This window comes from Vanellus vanellus (genome assembly GCF_965231255.1).
Source record: "Vanellus vanellus genome assembly, chromosome: 1".
NCBI lineage: Eukaryota > Metazoa > Chordata > Aves > Charadriiformes > Charadriidae > Vanellus > Vanellus vanellus.
The window spans coordinates 72,251,863-72,273,162 of NC_138905.1; positions in this window are offsets into that span (position 1 = coordinate 72,251,863).

The following is a 21,300-nucleotide window of genomic DNA, read 5'->3' on the forward strand; positions in this document are numbered from 1 at the left end:
ATTTCTTTACACTCATGTTACCTTGAAGGGGCTGCATGTTTTACTTTTCTAATTCAATTTTTCAGTTTTTGCTGGTCATCAAAACAGTACATTTCTGTGTACTGGACACAGTAAATAAACATTTAGAGAATGAAGTCAAATGTTTTGAATCAAGTTCCTGCAGCATCTTACAAGAGCAAAACATATAAGTAGGGAATGTACAAAAGTTTTCTTTTGTTCAGCAATGATTACAAATGTGGCAGGCTTCACTCAATGTCTAAGTCTTGTCTAATCAATCAGTGTTGTATAAAATTTGACTCTTGGGGGGGGGGGGGGACGGGACACTTTTTAATCATGAAGTTGCATTAAGCGTCTTTCCCCAGCCAAACTGGACAACAATAAAATGTCAGTACCATGTTCCCTTGATTGTGTGTGGTGTTTTGTTTTGTGGTTTTATGTTTGTTTGTTTGTTTTGTTTTAAGAATGTCAGAGCCATTGCTTGGAATTAAGTGGTTTATGCTCAGGGCAGTTTCAGAGATGCCTCATGGTTTTTTTTGTGGACTTTCATGTCTTCCCAAGATGTGTGAGATAGCAGTATACTTATTAGTTTGCACTGTAACATGCTTGAATTCAGCAGTAGCTCCACCTGTGATGATGATGGGTCTGGAGCTTTTTTTTTTTTTTTTTTTTTTATTTAATGAAAGATTAGTCCCAATCTCTTAGCTTGCTACAAGGAATTGGACAAGGCTTTGGGCAGCTTACCTGTTCGTGGTGACAGCTTTGCAGCTACCATTTGGACATGGCTGCAGTTTACAATCATTGTTTTCGCTCAAAGTTGGCACAGCATTGCTTTCATGAAATGGTGGCAGCTTCTGGGACTCTAAATCAAGCTGAAACTTTTATTATATCTGTATCCTTAGGTGTCTGCAAATCCTCAGTGATTTTGGTGTAGGTTTCAAAAAATAAATTTTTTGTGTACTTTACTGACATCTTATGTATGAGAATATCTGATAGCCTTTATATTGTTGCTACCATTCTGTAATTTAACAGCATAAGTAAAAACCGACCTGCTCCAACGGAGTGCAGAGTCAGATATTTACTGTGTTGCTATCATTCCCTATGAGGAAAAGTAGTGATTTTGTCTCTAAACCGAACCCTTGATGCAGAAAGCTTGATGCCATGCCTGCTGATCTGTAGTTATTGTCAGGATTATTGCCCGATAGGCTTTATATATTTTATATATTTGGTTACCTGTGTTTAGCTACAGTATTTTATGAGGCTGTCTCTGTACAGCAGGAATCATTACGTAGGATAATGTAGTTTGTTGGGGGAGTTGTTTTTCTCCTGTCATACAAGTCAAATTGTTACTGCTTTGCCTAAGGGGATGCGTGGTTTTAGGTTTTTTTTCCCCATCACAAATATGGCGTCTTTTCTAGACTTGATCTGGAGGTAGGTTGTGTTTTATTAATTTGTACTGAAGTTATATGCTGCTGTTCTTCAGCCACATCTTCTGTGATTAGGCCTTTCCAAAGGAGTATCTCAGTTGCACCCCCTACTGGCTTTTCTTAGGATGGCTTCAGAATGGCTTTGTCCTGTTCATACTGAACACCCCTGGAGTTGTCAGGCACCACATTTATCCATAAGCCTTTGCATCAGTCACCAGCAAGTCCCTTATAGCTTTTTCCTGGTTTGCTTGCAAGGTTCTCAGCCCTATAATGATAGTCATATATAAGGGATAAAAGACCTACTGCCTTTCACTCTCCACTGTCATCCCGCACCAACATGTTGCAATAGTTTCTGGCTATCAAGATTGCAGGGCAAGAGAAAAACAACATGAAACTTCATACTGGACAGAACCAGGGAATATAAGACCATAATTGCATGAGAAAGCATCACTATGTTTATCTCTGAGTCTATAATCCTGTGATTGGTGTGAATGACAACTGTATTTCAGTTGCTTTCTAATTCTTGGAGAGCATAGCTAGCTAACTGGAGTCTGCCACCAGCAAACTGACAACACTGTGCTTTGACAGTTTTTTGGCATATGTTTGCAGCGTCTTTAAGACCATGAAATCAAGCTAGAATGGGGGTTGTCAGTGGTAGATTTTCCATTTTGGGGGTGTGGGATGTGTAGTACGAACTGAAAAGTCCTGGAGAAGCAGGACAAAGATTTCTGGACTACATCAGGCTCTGGAAGCTATCCATGTGTGATTCTTAATATTTTATGGCATAATGCTGGTAGGTCTGCCAAGGTCACTGACTCATGGAGGTCTGTGAAGCTGTATCTCCACTAGTCTCTGGGCTTGTTGCCATCCAAAATATCCTGGACAGCACTGCATTTTAGATTCAGTGTTTGCTGAAGCCATAGATAGGCATGTGATCCTAACTACTGCATGCAACATTAGAGTATTACCACCAATGGTGGGTCAGAGACCAGATGTATCAATGATTGACATATTCTGGGACAGTAGTGCTACCTCCCATACTCCTCTATCCCTTGTTTGCCCCTCTTTGTAACCACAGGCACAACCAGGCATCAAGATGATTAACAGGTATGCCTCAAGCTTATCCCCCCCTCCCCCCTGCTTTTTCCTTCATGTTTTCCAGTCTACCTGTATTTTTTTTTTTTTTTCCTGACACACTAGTCCTCTCTTCACCTTTCCTACATAGCAGAGTTTTGTGTTTGTTGCCAATCAATGGCAGTGATCAATATCTGGGTAAAAAGGGTTGAAAACTTGCTCCCCTCCAAATGCTGGCTGCCTCTGACCCATACCGAACTGGCTAATGGAAACACATCACTCGGCACCCTACCTAGATGCCCTGGCTTAGTGTCCCTGCCCAGGAGTCAGAGTTGACAAGAGCGTGTCCCATGCTGGAGTTCCCCCGCTATGTTTTGTGTGCAGGTCTAGACAAACACTGTTGCTCTAGTAGGAGGATGTTTGCTGGCAAGACTCTGTGCTCCAGGACCAGCTACACTGGCCCACTTAAACCAGAAGAGAAGGCGTGTATCTATAGATACAGGATTTAGATTTATATGTAGAAATACATCTCCTTTCTCTTCATTGCCCCTCTTGTATCTCTTTTGTTTGTTGAGGCCATTTGAAGTCTCTTAAAAGTCATTCAAATCAAAAACTCTGCTTGTATTGGCTATGACTTAGTTTATTCAGAGAGAGACAGAATATAAGCACAAGCTCTTAGGGTAGAAGGAAAAACAAGAAGGTATTTGGTAGCGCTGTTATATGTCCTTATGTCTGTAGTAAACAAAAAATGAGTGTCATGTATTTTTGTTCTTCTAAACCATGAGTTGGGACTGTTGGCTCAATGCATCCTCATGTTAGAAGGTATAAGCAAGTACACTGAAGAACCCTTTTATAAAATATGGAGGGAGAAAGAAAAAGGTGTGGTGGGTGGAGAGGACATGACAAAACAAAAAACCAAGCTGCATTTCTATATGTTGCTAAGTTGTTTCATGAATTCCTGAGGCTGGGCCACATTCCTGCCTTGCTACCAAGTTGGCTATGAGGCATCTGCTGCTGTTTTTGGTGTCCTTTTGGCCTATGCCTGACATGCGTTATGCTCTGTGAGACTTCTCATAAAGCTGCTTGGTGATTCAGTGAGTTGCCTCTCTTGTGCCTTCAGCTGAAGTAAACGGGTACCATAAGATGCTCTCTTTGCCTCGTAGAAAGTATTGGAGTTGGTGGCTGCAAGGAGGTCTCCTGGTTCCAGCTGGGACAGAGTTAATTTTCTTTCTAGTGGTTGCTGTGTTTTAGATCTGGTATTGGAATGTTAATAATAAATGTTGTTTTAGTTGTTGCCAGGTGTTTACATTTTTCAAAGACTTTTCAGCTTCACATAGAAGCTGAGAAGGAGCCTAGACAGAATGATGGAATGGCCGATGGAATATTCCATACCACAGACATCACACTCAGTAGATAAATGGAGTTATCCAAGGGGTGGGTACTCGCAATCACTGCTCCAGATGGTGTCAATTCACCATGTGAAGAGAGTGACTTGTGTCGTTATTATTTTCCTTTTCCATTATTGTACTATTAAACTGCCTTTATCTCTACCCACCAGGCTTTTTTTTCTTTTCCCCTTCCCCTCCTTTTCCCCTCTTCTCCCCACCCTTCTGGGGGGAGGCGGGGGGGTGAGTGAGATGCTGTGTAGTCCTAGCTGCTGGCTTGAGTTAAACCATGACAGGAGGTCTGGCTGTTCCAAAGGTAATGTGCCTTCTCCTGTGTAGTAGCAGGAGATCTTGTTCTCTGGTTCTTTCCCCCCACCTGCTGTTTGATAGCACTCTTAGAATTGTTATAATTTATTTTTTTTTTATTTTATAATCTGTCATCAGCAGCCACAAAGTAGTTGTATATGGAAACTTGACCTATTCTCTCAAAAATAGAAGAGGTTTGTCTGCAGTGGGAAAACTGATCTGGGAGCTTTCTTAGAGAGCTTGCTTTGCTGGTATAGCTGCCCTACCATGGATGAGTAGGGCTTGTTCTCCAAGAACTCAGAAGTTAGTATACTTTATTATGACTAATCACATAAAAAGATTTTTTTGAAGACCTACTGAAACAATTCTTCTGTCATAGGAAGAAGTCAGACCTGCAGTATTTAACTTAGTTATTAGAAAATTTGCTCTGGGTATGGAAGAGACAAAGAAAGACAAGGCAGTAAGGTATAAAATAAGACTGAGAAGGTCAAGTAATAAATACTCAATATCCAGTTGTGGACTGTGAACAAACATTACATTTTTAAGCTGTTAACTAACTTATGCCAAAACATCAGTACTTTAAAAGAAATGATGTGGAAGTGTGGTGTTTTGTTTCAACATTTTGCTTGGAGTCCTTTCTGGGCTTTTAAAGTGCATTTATCTTGAATGACAAGGTTTTCCCAAACAGAAACTTATAAGTTTGGCTTCCAGTAGCAAGTTAAGGAAAACGCAAGTGTTACCAGTATTGTGTCATTAGACTACTGCTATCTTGAAACCAATATGTGTTCCAGAATTTTGAAACCAACGTGTTTCTGTAACCAAAACATGATCACCTTTGTTTCTGTGCAGTCTCTGTAAATTCAGTAAGGTTGCTCAGACGTTAACTGCTAGAGGAGTGTTGTCAAGCTTGTGGATTTTCTCTGCCTTAAAGGATACAAGAAAATGAAACTCAGGACAAGGAAAAAAAACAAGATTTTTTTTGTTTCACAACTCAAACCTGCAGGCTAACTCTAAAAAGTTTGAACTCTAAGAAAGAGGGTGTGTCTGTGTGTACATGAGTATATATCCACACAGAGTTTGGTTTCAGAGATGGAACCCTTGTTCCTGGAAACGATTGACTCATCTTTTTAAAATGGCTAGAGCCTCTGGTATTGAGTGAGACATTCTAGAAAAACAAATTTTGATTCCAGGTTTTCAGTTGGCGTTTCTCTTTTATAACGAACTATGAAATGCTTCTAATTGCCCTGAGCAAGATGAATTGAAATTGTGCAATGGACCACTACATAAGGAATGATAGTGGATGAGTATGCACAATAAAGTGTAGAAAGGCACCACAGATGAAAAGCCAGTGTTGAGAAGGGCATGAAATATCTGTGCAGAGGTCTTCCAAGTCCACATCCAATTGTGCTTCTCTCAGACTGAGTTTAAACTCCTTATTTTCTCCCCGCTTGTACGTATTCTGGACTGGCCTGTGCCTGCACTGGCTGTTATTGTAGCGCTTGGATCTCTGCAGTGCATCTTCAATGCCTGGAATTAAAAAGAAATTTAAGTTCCATAAAGAAGATTCAGTTGTGTTCAAGTTGGGCCAAACAAAATTATGCTGACGCTTGAAGAGGATGGTTTGAAATTTAGAGTGCTGAAGTAGCTTCTGACTTTCCAATTGTTAAAACTTTATCGGTTGGTACTGGCAGACTAACTATAAGTGGTAGTAATAACAATCACTTTATTTATTGGGCACCCTTCCATTGTTAATGTCCTGTTAGATGGCTCACAAAAGATATAATCTGCTATTAATGTCCTGCTAGGAGGCTCGTAAAAGAAATAAAATATAAAGGAAGTTATATGCTTAATGGTTTATGCTTTTTCTTTCATGTTGATGTAGAAGATTACAGTAAAAAGGCCAATTTTGTGTCTTCATTGAAATTAATGGAGTTTCAATGACTTATCCTGGATCTGAAACAGTCCAAAATATGTTAATGGTTGTTCTTTAGGTTCAGTCAGCAGATGCTGGAATGTTCCAGATTGATTTGCGAGGTACCCCAACTGGATTAATTAGAAGAGAAAAATACTATTTCCCCCTCTAAATTCTGCTTACTGCAAAACCCACTTGCTATAAAATGTCATGTTAGGGAGGCTCCTTTTTCCCATCTTCTGACTAAATTGCCATTTCTTGTGCTCGTTCTTTTCATCTTTTATGTTGTTCATTAAAATTGTTACGTTTTATGCCCAGTATTGTTCACAGTCTACAAGGTTTTTATCACTTAGATAAAAGCAATCTACTTGATGCACAGCTGGTCTCTAGAGTGATCTGATTGCTTTTGTGATAGGCCTTAGACACCTAATGCTGTGCAGAGCACTTCTAAGCTTTTGTGTTTGTTTTTTTTTTTTTTTTTCAAATAACTAAATTAAATTACTGGCAGATGAACTTGTTTTATAACAACATATCTGATAAAGGTATTCAGATTTATGGCCAATCTCTGCCATGCTTTCTAACTTCTGGTAGCATCATGGTCTTTGAGTGGTGCCACTGATTTCTTGAGAAACAAGGTACAACTCGGCTTGAGCATGACTTCCTTCTCTAATTCCTCTGGTGAAGTGGGAGAGGGAATGAAAGCACTTCATCTCTGGAGAGGAATCACAGCTGTAAATCTCAAGAGGAAATATATGCCTCTCTATTAGTGTGGACTTAGATGCCTAAATACTTATGAGGTCTGAAAGTTGGTGTTGGGCCTCAGTACTGGCTGTTGGATAGTCTGGCCCGCACACTTCGGTGAACCCTGTTCTAAGGTCCATGATGTTATCTATGTCTCTGAGACCCTGGCCACTCCAGTCCCAGCTCGGGATCTCAGTGGGTAACAGGGCACCTCACTACTAGGCATTGGAGTACGATGCCTAACTTTTTTTGCTGATTTAATCCAAAAATGAGACTGGTGGCATCCTGTGGGATTCGTCTTTTACCATACATAATCTACTTGCTCCTGAAACAAACAGAAAAATCTTACTGTAAAAAGTCACTACTCCCCATCCCCCAATACGTTTTCATATAGTCTCAGCTTATACTAAAGCAAACAGGAGGTTTTTAAACAATCCTCTTATATAGTTTAGTGCACATACTGAGACCACTTAACAGCTTTTCTTCTTTTTATTGAAGTTTTTTTTTTTAAAGCTGCCAGCCTGCTTCCAGATGGCATCATACATGGGTGGTGACTGTCAATTGGTACCAAATATACTTTGATCCACACTTCCCTAGGAATATATTACCAAGCTGGCTTTTGTCCCAAGGTAATCAAATAGTTGCAAATCCTATGTTATTAGGCTTCATCAAGTTCTAGTTAAAGTTAGCCCTGGTCACCCTGTAGTCAAGCCAAAGTCATTAGATTTTTTTGGTTATGGGAAGTGGATATCCCATTTAGACTTTATTAATTTTTCAGAATTTTTAAACCTATTTACTACAACAAGAAATGTATCATCATCTGTGGGCTTGGAACTGTTTTACAGAGTCTTTTCTGTTGTTTCTTAAGCACTGCCTGGCTTTGTCCACACTTCATTAAAGGCGTGTAGTGGCTCAAGAGGATTAGGATAACTCCAACCCAGCATTTCTACTCCCAGCGGAAATTAATCTCTTGAAAAGAAAGCTGTGCAGGTTTTGTTCTTGCTTTATTTCTTAAACTGCCTGTAGCTCTGTCATTATTTCAGACAGCGTTTAAGGACCCCAAGCAAAGCCCAGTATATTAAAATATTTCATTATGGCTCTCCCTGATACAGTAATTAGGCTGATATAAGCCTGTATCTTTGGCCTTCCTAAATCTTCTGTACAGTACCAATGCATACTGCTTTAGATGTTGCTGCAGGTGTACCAAATCTAAAGAGTATGAAATTTTGCTTTGCTGTGCATGGCACAAGATAAGCTTAATTTCCAAGCACTATATGTATAGTTGGCTACCTTAAGCTCTAGTCATTCTCAGTGGCGAAAGATCTTCTAACACCAGACATTTGTACCCTGCTTCCAGCTGCTATTGTTGTTCCCTCTTCTACCTCTTTTTCTCTCCCCCAGCGAGAAATACTTGAAAGACATCAGTAGTTCTTTAATGACTTGCCGTTTTCACAAGTAGAAATGTTGCGCCCAAAAAGTGAATTTTCATGACCTAGCGTGGCCTCTTGTAACAAAAGACCCATTGCACTGTACCTTAAAACAAAGTGGCCATGGATGTAGATTTAAAAGGGAGGCTGGAAATAAGGAGGAAGTATTACATGCAAGTTTTGGCACTGTTCTCAGAAGCAAACATGTCCAGAAAACTGCAGAGCGTATATTGTGTTAGTCAGCAGCAGGCAGTCCTCAGGCTTGTAGTGTTCCAAATGTGAGGTCCCGGCTCAACCTAGCAGTGCAGTATGCCTGTCACCGACAGATATGTGATCAGCGATGGTCTAGGTTACGTGTTTTAGTTCACACCGGAGCGGCCTGCACTCACGCGGACGTACGTGGCGGCAGCACTGCTCCAGGGCAGGTAACTTGTTGAGACGTAGTATCTCCTCACCTCTTTTTGTGCTTTGCAGAGTTCTCTGTTTCTAATTTTCATGAAACTGAAATAAGATTCTTCTGCTCTAATCAAAAGAAGATGCCTGACAATTCCCTGTGTAATCATAATGTAAACAACTGTGGGTAATTGTTCTTTACTTTATTTCCTTTTGTTCTTCACTTCAGCGTTCTCCACTAATGTGTTTTACAGCACTGTACAAAGTAGTAATCAAAGAAATAGAAATACGCTCAACATTTGCACTTGGTCTTGTTTTCCAAATAAGAAATCATTTCAGACTGTACTCTGGTTGTACAAGTTCATACTCCTCCTTCTTTTTCCTGAGAATTTCCCTACCTGAAAGTTACCAGTACAGACTTTCGGGTTGGAATACTAGAGCATCTGGGAACAGGAACCTTCATTGTTTGAGTTCTGTAATGACATATTTTTAGAAGCTTATAGAGAATATAGGAAAACTGAGCTTAATAAATATTGAGGTTAGACTTCAGACTCAGCTGACAAGATAGTAAACCTGTGCAGACTTTTCTTGTAAAACTTTACCAAGCACTGGGAAGCATCATGTCTGAGTGTGGAAGTGAAAATCTCATGGTTTTGTTGCCAAGCAAACCTTAAATTTTATGTCGAATCTTTTTTTTTTTTTTTTTTTTTTATATTCCCCAGCTGGAAATCATTAGGGCTATTATTACTCATGAGGCAGGACCTAGAATAAGATGCTAGCATTGCGATTAATTTTCTATTCTTTTAATGCAAGTCCTTCAACTTTGATAATTTGCTCTCTGTAATCTGCTCCTTGCACTTCTATCACGTAAGGAGGATGTGTATGTGTACATATATCTTAGAAGAGAACTTGAGGTCAATATTAATTTTTGGTTGTGTGTGTTTTTTGTTTTTTTTTTTAAATGTCATTATGGTAACTGCTTTCTGCCACTGCCCCAGACACCACCACACAGGAAATGTTTTATAATTCATTCAGTATGTATGTGAATTTTCTTGCAGTTTCTCATGCTGCTTTGTTTGTTTTGTTTTCTAAATAAATCTCTCTTGACAGAAGTTGTAAATAGAAGTCAGAACAATGTCCTGGTCTGTGGGGAACCTGGTTGGGAAGGGTGGTGTGCAAGTCCATTCTACCTCATGCCCCCCACTTAAAAAATAATTTTTATTTAAAAAAAAAATATATAATCTAACACCGAAAAGAAAACCCCAAACCAACCAAACAAAAAAAAAAAACCAAACTCCCACAACCTGAAAATGGTTGCATTCAGTCGTATTTTCATTAAGGATGGTTAACAGCTCTATAACTGTTCAGCTGGTGCCAATAGCGTTTTCATATTGCACCTTCTGGGGGTTACTATCTTGCTATTTAAAAATAAATAGACTGATATATAGGCAGACACACCAAAAAGAGGTAGTATTACTGACAACTCCACTATAACTTTCAGCCCGTTAACATAAAACTCCACCACTAAATCTCTCAGGGTAAACTATGCAGAGATAGAAAAGCCCCAAGGTATTAAGAGTGATTTTGATATAAATTCCAATTTTATTTTATGACCATTTTACAGCTGCTTCTAGATATCTTCTCTCGTAAACTACAAGGTACAAGGCAAATGTTACTTCTCGTTTTTTTGTTTTTTTTTTTTTTTTTTTTTCTGCAGGGTTTCAGACAGTTGGTTTATTGTGACATGTTAGCAGCCTTTTTCTCTGCGCTGCACATTCATAAGAATGAATTTTAATGAGCCTAAGCTAGCAGAAGACCCATAAAGAAGATGCAATTATGTTTTAAGTATTCATAAAAAGGTTACATTAAATTTACACAGTTTGATTTTTGTCTGTGACAGTCAAAAGAAATAGACTGAGAGCATATGAGGCCATGTAAATCCATACAGTTGAAATGACTTTATTGTATAGGCTGCATATCCAGAAAACATTTCTCCATGCAAATAGGAAAGCTTTTTGCTGGGGAAGAAGAGATAGGAGAGGGGAAAAAAAAAAAAAAAAGGCAGGAAGCCACTGGCCAGTGCAAGAGTACTACTTCTTGTTAATATCATATCTGAATGACATCACTTGAGCACATATCGTTATAGGATAAAACCTGTACTGAACAGGGATAACGAGTAGGAAAAAAGTTGTTGGTATCCTTATTCTAAACCCTGCAAGGAAATTTTAGCCCTCTAAAAGGAAAGCTGCTTTAGCAATGTATGTGGGCCTACCTGGCACTCGGGGCAGTTTCTACCATGAGTGGGATCCCCATCTGCAAACCGAGGGGATATTCTCATACATTAGCAATAGGCTGTAAGTTTCTTAAATAAATAAATAGTCCATTAACAGTAATGAGTTACAATGATGGGAATGTCAAATTCTATACAAATTACATATGAGTGAGGAGTGATTTTTTTTTTTTTTTTTTTTTTTTCTGAACTAGTAATTTATGCTTACAAACTAAAGTTGCTAAAAATATTCCCCTCGATTTTTCTTGTTCAAAACTGGTTAAAATTAAAGCTCAGTGGGACACTGAGTATTGTTATGGAACTTAGCTTCAAAGTTTCAACTCCTTTGACTTGTATTACTAATAGTGAAATAGTTAATAAGTTGCTGAGGTTTTTTCTCTTGTGCATTTTTTTTTACAGCAAAATTTGACATTATTACCTGCTGCCTGTCAGAATAGGGAAAAAAAATATTGCATAAAGCAAATAAATAAAAACTTCTACTACTTATAAGGGAAAAAAAGTGTTCTACAAGAAATATTCTTGATCTCGCGGGAAGGATGGTAATGCTACAAGATTTTTGATTGCAGTGATGTAGTTCCACTAAGCACCAGAAGATAACTTTTCATCTTCAGATAAAGACATAGTTAATTGCCCTCTTCATCACTCTATGCAAGCAGGTTAGTAAACATTATAAATGATTTATTAAACGTTGTGTATAAGCTTTGTGAAAAAGCTAGCAGCATACTTGGTTATTGTTAGATTCCACGCTTATGGCCAGGACCCTTGATATGCAGAGGGAAAACAATTTGAATTGTACTAATGTTAAGTTGGTAAAACCTTCTCTTGTCCTTGCTGATACTGTTCCTTACCAGTATGTTTAAAATATCTGTGTGAGCTGAAATCTTTCCCTCTTCCACACCCCCCAAAATGGTAAGATTAGAATTAAACTTCTTGTGCAGTTTTCGACGCTTTTTTCCCATATTAATTTCAAAATTTGAAGTAATGTGGTGTTAAGAGTATCAAAAGTAAACATTTCACACTTTTTAATGTTATTTTTCAGTTTTCCTTGTCACAGGCATCGGATGAATAAACTTCTGATTTAAAAAAAGAAAAATAATAAAAATCAGCTGACCAAAAATAGAGCGGTTGGGGAAATGAAGTCTTTGAAAGTTTTGTTTGCCATTTGGGTACTGGTATTTGTTTCCTTGCTGGCCTGCTACAGATAATTTCTCAAATATATACCATGACTCTTCTGAAGTCCACTAGGATGAAAGGAGACCCAGTAGAAGTTACTGCTGTGATTTAATTTTCATAGAGTACGTCAGTGGAAATGTAGACTTCTTTTTTTTTTTTTTTTTTTTTATCCAGTTTCTTCTTTGACTGCGGTTTTATTCAACTACTTAATTCTATCAGTCTATCACAGTACAGAAATTCTGCCTGATAGCCTGATATTTTTTTCTTTCGTTCTCTACTTAGACATAATAGGATTTTTCTCTGATGTTTACATCTTTAAAAAGAAAAAAAACACCTGGTAACTATTTTCTGTTCAGATCCCTTTAAAGACAGACAAAAAACGTAACCTCTAATCAGTTCATCTTATTATAGATGCTCAGAGCCATATCATGCTGTGAACAACCCTAAGTTTCTAATGTATGTTAAAAACTCTGGTTTTTGAATTTGAGACCGAAAGCCTAATAGCACAGGAGTGTTTGATATGGGAGTACTTCAGTTCAACCTTGTTCAGTCTTTCTAGTGCTTCAGTCAGAGGGGGTCGTTGGTGAATCCTGGTCTGTCGATTTTATTACCTTTGAAGTTTTTTTTCTGGTCCCGCTTGGGAGCCTGCCTATTAGCAGGCCTAAATAGCAGTTTCCCAGTCAAATGGGTATGCCTGCTCCTCCACACTGGGGGTCTTTAAAATACCCCAAAAGATCTTTTTTCCAGCTAAGTCTGTATTTGTTCATAGACTGGACATACAAAGAACAAATAGTTTTGCTTCGAACTCTGCGAGATCTTCCTCCCTCGAGCCCTATTAATGATTTTCAATTTTCAGTATAGGATTAATTTTTCATAACTACAGATTAGCTCAGCATAAATATAGTAATCAGTGTTACACTATGGAAAGTTCCAGCTAGTTTTATTCTGAAAGAACTGAGAGATCTTAGAAATGGAACTTTTCAAAGTCCCTGTTTCACTTTACACTAAAACTTAGTTGTCTCCTGCCAGTCGGATGGTCTAGATACACAATTATCTCAAATGTAAGCATCAGTTTTAGAAAACTGGATCTTGTATTTTGAAAACAATTTGCCGTAGTTTAGATTAAGGATGTTCTTGATGATGCCGTCTTTCTACAACTTATGTAGCTGTTCCGCATCAGCTAGTCTAAAAAATATATTTAATATAAGGTTGATACTTCTTGTGTGAAAAGAACACTTTACAAACATAGTGTTATAGAGGCAATGATAGAATAGATTTTTCCACTGTACGTAGTTGAAGTATATACTGGTTGTATCTCAGATAATAGAGGCAGTTCTTCCAAAATATCTAGTTATGTGTTGCACTCCTACTCTTCATAGAAAAAATTCTGTGAAGAACATAATATCATAGTAAATGATTAGTGATGTGTAGATCGTTAATTTTTCACTATCGGACAAGAAAAGTGATTGAGCAATACTCATCATTGCAATAAACCAAATTAAACAAGATGTTTCCTAATGTGCTTTATCCTGAATAACAGGAGCATGTGAAATGATTCAACACAGGAAGGGAATGTTTAGTGCTTTTGCCCCAGGCTTATGTGCCACTGATTGATGTTGTTAAACATCCCAGACTCCTGGGGGGTTGCTTACTTGGGTTTAGTGTGTGGTTTATTTTGGTTAGTTTTTTCTGTTTATAGATTTCAGCTCCTCTTATATTGACTGTTATTTGTGCACTGAGAGAAGATTGGCCATTTTGGAATCTGTTTGCATTGGTTTAACCAAACAAGGTTATAATCTCAACTGAGTATTCAGCTAAAGCATGTATAAATAACAAGGTAGACAAATACTCTTGAGTTTATGCTACTTCTGGGTTTGGCTGACTTCTGTTCTTTCTCATCTAGGTTTCTAAGATCCTCAGTGAATAAGTAGACCTCTTCTTTCCTTGCTTCTCATTGATGATTTCTACCATTGTCCATTGGATAGGTGCTGTAATTCACAACAGAGTTTGAGGGAAGGTACTTTTAAATTTCCCTATTGTGTAACCAGAAATAGCTCCTGGGCAAGAGGCTGTGGTGGGTTTTTTTACTCTTTGTTGTTGTGTTTTTTTTTTTTTTTAATTTTGATTTTTAACAGAGAAAGTGAGTAGAGAAGTGCAGAATCGCCTGATCTTTCTTGTCCTGATTTGTTAGCACTTACACCTGTTGTTCACTCAGGTCCTTCTGTCTCCCAGTTCAGTGCCGTACTAGTGTTAGGGGCATCTGTCAGAAGGATTGAATGAAGTTATCCTTTATTTAAAAATAAACAAGCAAAATCCTAACCTGAATTACATAGAGGGCAGATGTTGGCCTCTCCATGACAGTTGTAGGTATATCAGTGATTTGCTGTAACTGGATTGTTTAAGTCCATTTTTTGTTGATTTTGTAATTTTGTTAATGTATAGCTTTGCAGTTTTCAGGTACTGCTTTAATTTTAACCTACTGAGTAAGATACAAGTTCTGCCTACTCAATAGCTGGTCTCTTGGAACCGTGAAGCAGGTTTTTGGTGTTTTGGGTTTCTTTTCCCTGTCCTGTGTCCTTTGATATGCTTACCACCTAAGTCTGGCTCAGCTGTAACTGAAAAACAAAAGTAGCAAATGTCTCCACAGATGAATGAAACACTATTGCTGGAATAAACAATCCAGCTCACTGTCAAATATGAAACCTCATCTGAGGATTTAATTGCATTGTAACATGGAATCTGTGGGAGCAAATTCTGCCTTTTCATATTTCACTTTAGCCAGTGCCTTATGCTGCCTGCAGCTCCTGGGCGATGGGGTGGACGAAGCTGAGATGAAGGGGCAATCTTTCTGCTGCGCAGGTCTTCAGAAAGCAGGACCTCAGTACAGGCTTCTCGGTTACTGTGCAGTAACAGGACATCCCTGCTCTTCTGGGACCCCACACATCACACGCAGCTTCACGGCGAGTCCAGCAAGTGCATGAGGCACCCGTGGTCTGTGTCTTGGGTGGCGGGGGAGGCAGGGCTCACCGGGAAACATGCTGTTAATGTGGAGCAAACTCCTTCCTTGGCTGTCACGCATCACCTTTATACAGCATCAGGTACCACCCTCCTGACACAGATACGTCATTGCAGGGTGTGTGTTGATGTCCTGTTTCTTCACTGCTGTGATTGTAGTGCATCTCTCAAAAAGTCTTTGGTCAGATCTTCCTTCTCTAAGTTTCATAAATACGTGAGCAACTTTGTGTACGTGCTGTGTTTAGCATGGTGTACTTGTATAGGTATTTTGCTGAACTGGACACTCAATTGTTATGGTACCTGAATTACTGTTGTCCCTTCACGTGATGTCTTCATCAAAGGCAGCAAGTTGAGTGCAGTACCTTAAGAAGTTACTATGGGTTGTTGCTGTTCCACTTGCTGTAATTGGTGAATAAATAAGTATTTTTTTCCAAGTGCAGTAAATCTCACAAATACTCAAAGCATTAGAATATCAATCTTTTTCTTTCCCTTGCAAAATAAAATTTTAAGTATAAATCAGAAGATTTTAGATTAGCAATTATAAGTTTATTTAGCCTATCCAGTTTTCTGACAGGTTGTTGTTTTTCAATTTTCATGATGAAAAAAATTCCAGAGAGTAAACAGTTTCAACATAGATGCACAAGTTTGTGCTGTAGATTGGAATTTGGAACTTAAAAAAAAAAAAAAAAAAAAAAAAAAAAAAAAAAAAAACCCAAAACCCAACCAAAAAACCCACTGTGAAATTTTGGTAAAAGAAATGCTTGTAGAGACTCCATAATGTCTGCAAGAAATAATTTTATGATCACAATACTTGGTTTCTCTTATTACTGTTCTCTGTGGAAAAAATGAGTACTGGAAATATTTTTTTTTCCCTTTCTTTTCTAATAGGGTCTTTTTTTTTTTTTTTTTTGTTCACCCATCAGTCCCACTGCAACCTCTAACTTCTGTTTTGAGTCAATTGAAATGTGGACGTTTTGATAAAAGCTGTGAAGTATTTTACTGTAACAACAGATCAATCGAGTGATAAGGACTTTTTAATTGAGAATTTTTGTTTTGAGGAAGAAAGGCTTCTCTGTCAGAGGAAAAGCAGAAAGCTGACTCGGAAAAATGTTCATTTATAGTGTAATAATATCTAGAAAGAGACAGGAGATAACGATGATTTATCCAAAGATATTAAGAATAAGGTCAAAAATGTTTTATACCATAAAGTGAAAAGTATCAAGTCAAACTTTTTCACTGTAACTAAATGCATGTTCTTAATTTATTTTCATAGCTATGGGCACAAGAATTCGTTATTAATGTAGAGATACAATATCATCATATAGGTGACCTTTCATTTCACTATTTTGTTCCTATTATTGCATAGTTGCCTTGACTTCTGGAGCTTTTATTAAATACATCATAACAACAATTCTGATCTTATTTTTTAAAATTCCCTATCTCTTCTGCTTTCTAACCTGTCTACAGGAAATAAATTTCGAACAACCCCACAGTGTTGTAGACAATGAAACTGCAATCTGCCCTTAATAATAGAAAAAAAAGGAAATTGGGACATCTATGTGGTATGGTTTTGTCTCTTGGTTGGGGATTTTTGGGGGGTTTCTTTTGTGATTTTTTTTTTTTTTTTTAAGTCCCTTCTTTCTTATTTGATGGTCAGCCTAGATCCCTAATTTGGGAGTGGATGAAGGAAAAGCTTGCAGTAGTAGCATTGAAATATAAATACCATCATGAAATTGATATGTGTAATATAGGTCATACACAGATTATCTTTAATAACATGCGTAATAGATTTTTGTGAAGCAGTGTCAATTCATAGGTTGTGTGTATATCTTGGGTTTTCCTAGTACATCTTTACACTACATAAAATATTAAATTTGGGGTTGTCCCTAAAGTAAATCTTTTAAGACTGTTTTGTCTGCATGATTCAAAGCAGGCTAATGGAACATCAGGCTGGTTTTGATCCTAGGCAAATTTAGAACCTGCTTCTCCATTGGCGTCTTCAGTAGTTTCTCTTCCAATAATCTGTAGAAATATAATTAACTTTTTCTTAAGAAAATAAAGACTGGGAAAAGCAATATGCAGTGGTCTGTGTTCCTGTTATGGTAGTCTTGTTGATAAGAGGCTGTTGATAAGATAGTGTTGGTGTTAATTGCTTTATTCTGTTAACTTTTGCATCATAATAATTTTCACTTTACAGAGTCCCTAACGGTGATGCTATGCTTCAGTCAATTAAACTACAAATAATTCAAAAACTATGAATGTTCCAGTTAAAAACATATACTTTTTTATGGACTTCTAGCACTGCACTGCATAAAGGTAAAGCTGCTCTCTAATTCTTGCTTAGCTGTTGGTTCTCGTTGCTATATCTGTAGTGAATTGGTTTTCCAAAGTTAAACTGTATACAATGGTCACTGTAAAATGCTTGAAGTATAACCCGCTGGCCTGTTACGCAAACCAGTGCAACACCTTGCACTGTGATAAAATGGATGTGCTCAGAAAGATTTATAGTAACTATAGTATGCGCTTACAGTTACACAGTTGTGCAGTACCGTCACATACTAAGAAAACATGATCCGGTACATTAATATGGATGAAATAAATAAGTGTTAGTATCGAGTTCCTCTATGACCAAGCTTTGTATAGTTACCAGTGCTTACTGGTACAGTTAATGCTAAATCAAGGTATTATTTTCAGCCCAGTGAGACAGGTCCAACAGGAAACAGAAGAACGATGCTTAACACTAGAAATGTTTATAAGTAGTAACCAAATCATGCCAGAACAAATAAAGGTATATATATTAATACCAGGAGAAGAACACAATTGCTTCATATGATGGCTGATAGTACAGATGATGTTAAAAAAAAAAAATAATCTATAACTAGTCTGTGATTTTCTTTGTTAATACAAATTGAAGTAAGGTTTTTGGCTTGTATGATGTGGACTACAAGACTTAAGCAGTTCACACCAGCTAAGAGTCTATCCCATGAAGTCTGAGATGCATTGCTATATGAGCACATGTCAAAGACTAGTAGCTATCATCTACAGAACTGAAATACATGTATTGTGCTCAGTTTGACAGAAGAACCATGCCAGATTTCTAGTATTGATAATAAATATTGCAGGTAAGATTAGAAAAAAAAAATATTTGTTTGAAATGAAGATATTAATAGAAGAATGAAGAACCCATTTCCTAATAATATTCAGTTATAACTGAACCATTTTACATAAAATTTAAGCATTGTGTGTGCGGTATCCTTATAAATAGCTTTTATTAGTTAATTCTGCTGAAGTCAACAAGTAAAAACTGAAGTCACAAAGTGAGTGTTGTGTGGCACTAGGTACTGATAGTAGGGTGAAGTGGGATTTCCTGCGTCTCTACCGTTTCTTCCAAGGTGACACTGAGATATTTCAGTAAGGCGAAGCAAAGTAGCTTGAACTGCTGCTCGCTGCACTGTTGTTGATTATCCTGCACTGCTTTAAAAAATATTTATTCCAGTTAGTGACTTCTGCCAGGTAACTGAAAATCAAATAGCTACTCTTCTTTCTTCTTAGTACTCCATGGAAAAACACAAGCATGAAAAAGATCCAAAGCTCAAGCAAAAAGCATTAGAGATGTGAAGGAATCACTATCTTTTTCAGGTTGATTTTGTTATTTCTTTATTTTTCAAGGAGTGACTAGTTTTATAAATAAATAACAAATATGTATTTTCACTGGGCTTCTTGTGTAAACTACATTTGCATTTGCTGGATTCCCTATTCATCTCTTGGCTTACCCTGCCAGGGGCGGTGCTGGTCCGTCCACAGCATGGCCTTTGCAGGTGTGTTATCAGAAAGGGAAAATGGGTGGCTTGGCCCAGTTATCCCTCTGCTGCTGATCTCCTTTACAGTAATTAAAATGGTAGTTTTTTAATCTTTGAAGCTTCTGAGGCCTAAAGGATGGTGTATCAAATAATGAAACAAAAAATGTGGGGTTTTCTTTGAGTCTGTAAATCATGCTTAGTACCAACCTTGGGTTTTTTTCTGAGTGAAGAGAGAGAACAGTAGAGAGGAAGGAGAGAAGTAGAGGGGAAAAAAAGATGAGATTATGCTACCTTGCTCTAGCATCTTGTCAAGAAAAGATCCTTATGTTTTCCCCGTTCAGGTTAGAAAATTATGAGCCCTATTTTTAATCCCCAGTTCACAGCAGCAGAACACCAGGTAGTTATTTCTAGCATCTGTTTGTCATAAAGTAAGGTATACCCTAAAGAGACACTCTTCATAAACACTGAGCACCAGAAATACTGTTCGTATTAAATTGGACCACATGAATAATACAGAAGTCATGAATTTAAATTATTACTGGCATTTGGAGAAAATGGCAGTATTTCAGCCATTAAATAACAACTTTGCTTTATTTCTGGAAACAGAAAGTTATTAAGTTGTAAATCATATTGATGCTGTGGCTCAGATATATTTCTGGTTCTCAAACCAACCAGACGTATCTCGGCAGTGTTGTGTTGCACTGCAGTTGTTTCCTCAAAGGTCTTCAGCCCCCTTCTGTGAGACACTTGAGCCATAGCCATGCTATAATGGCATTGTTTTATCATACTGGGTGTAGGTGCCACTGTTTGTGGAGCCAAAGTACGGTGGACTGTCTAACCCATGTTGTTTGATGCTTCTGCAGTCCTGTAACTGGTGGTGTCAGAACAGTTATTTAAAGCAAACTGGGGTACAGTACACCAAATAGTATTGTTGCAGGGGCTTTTTCTCCCTCATCTTTGAATTTTGTCTGTGTATGTATCCTTAACAGGGTAAGACTAAAGCTTTACCGGACAATAACTTACTTGGGTAAATAAATATCTCTGTAGTTTTCAGTGCTCGTGATTTCCCTTCCCTGTTCCTGCTCTTCCTTCACCCCTCAACGTGCTTTCTACCTAGTGAAATTAATTTGAGGTGAGTTAGAAAAATAAGCATTGAAACAAGTGACTGCTTGTTGACGGGATCAATATGGGGCTTAAGTCAGAATGCAGAGGAGGAGAACAGGTTTAATTTTGGCACAGGAAACCGAAAGTTTCCCTTTGCTGCTTTAAGATAGATGTTTTTCCTTCGCTGCTTTAAGATGAATGATTTTGAGACAAATAATTTAGTCTTTTCAGGATGTTGCTTTGCAAAGTACGAATGCTTTATTTACACAAGTGCCAAAAAATTAAATATAAGAACAACTAGGAAACACTTTCAGTTTGAGGAGTCTCTCTAGTTCATATTGTTTGGTGGAAAATAAACCGGATATAGTGACCATAAGAATAGTAGGAAAACACTTCTTTGGACTTTCCATCAGGTCTCTTAGTGTTGCTTCAGTTGTTACTTCAAAAGGGGAAACTCGGGAGAACATAAAAAGGTCTGGTCAAGGAAGTCACCTCTTCATCAAGAAGTTTCTCTTCATCAGAGGTGCAAAAGACATCAGAAACCAGAATACTAAGCAGTGGAAAATGCAGATATAGAAGAGTTGCAAGTCCAGCATGACAAAAACAAGCTCCAAGGGGAAAACACCTTTGGAGAGCAAAAGAAGCACTGAGCAGCACAGGAGGCTACATGCTGGAGCTCAGGCTATGTACAGATAAGATTTGATAAAAGTCAAGCTGACATAGAACTTGTGAAAAGAAGTCAAAGCAAATAGGAAAAGGTTTTCAGCTATATACATAAAAAGAGACTAAAGAAAGAAAAGCCTTCTAGGTTGTAAGATAATGGGATAAGATAAAGTGTAAAAATGGCAAAGTAAATAATGTGCCTCATAATCTGTAAGGATGATTAGGCTGAATGTGGGCTCAAAAACAGGAAAGAAAAAGGGAGAAAGGGAATGAAAGCAGAGATGCAGAATATTCTACAATAGGAATTTAATGACCTTGAGGTATTAAAAAGAAAATGAGGTTCAAGAGTACAAACTGTCAGTGTTTGTGGTTTTTGTTTTGTTTGTTTTTTTGAAGGATTAAAACCATCCATTTCTGTTATAAAGTGCAAACTGCTACTTTGGGGGAAAGCAGAGATGAAAAACTCAGGTGGAGTGGGCACTCGGAGTACTTCTGGGCCATCACCACTTCGCTGTGTCCATGAGGCAGGAAAATACAAACTGAAAACGAAAGAGGAAGCAATTATTTCCGCAGAGACAGGACAGTTGTTGCCA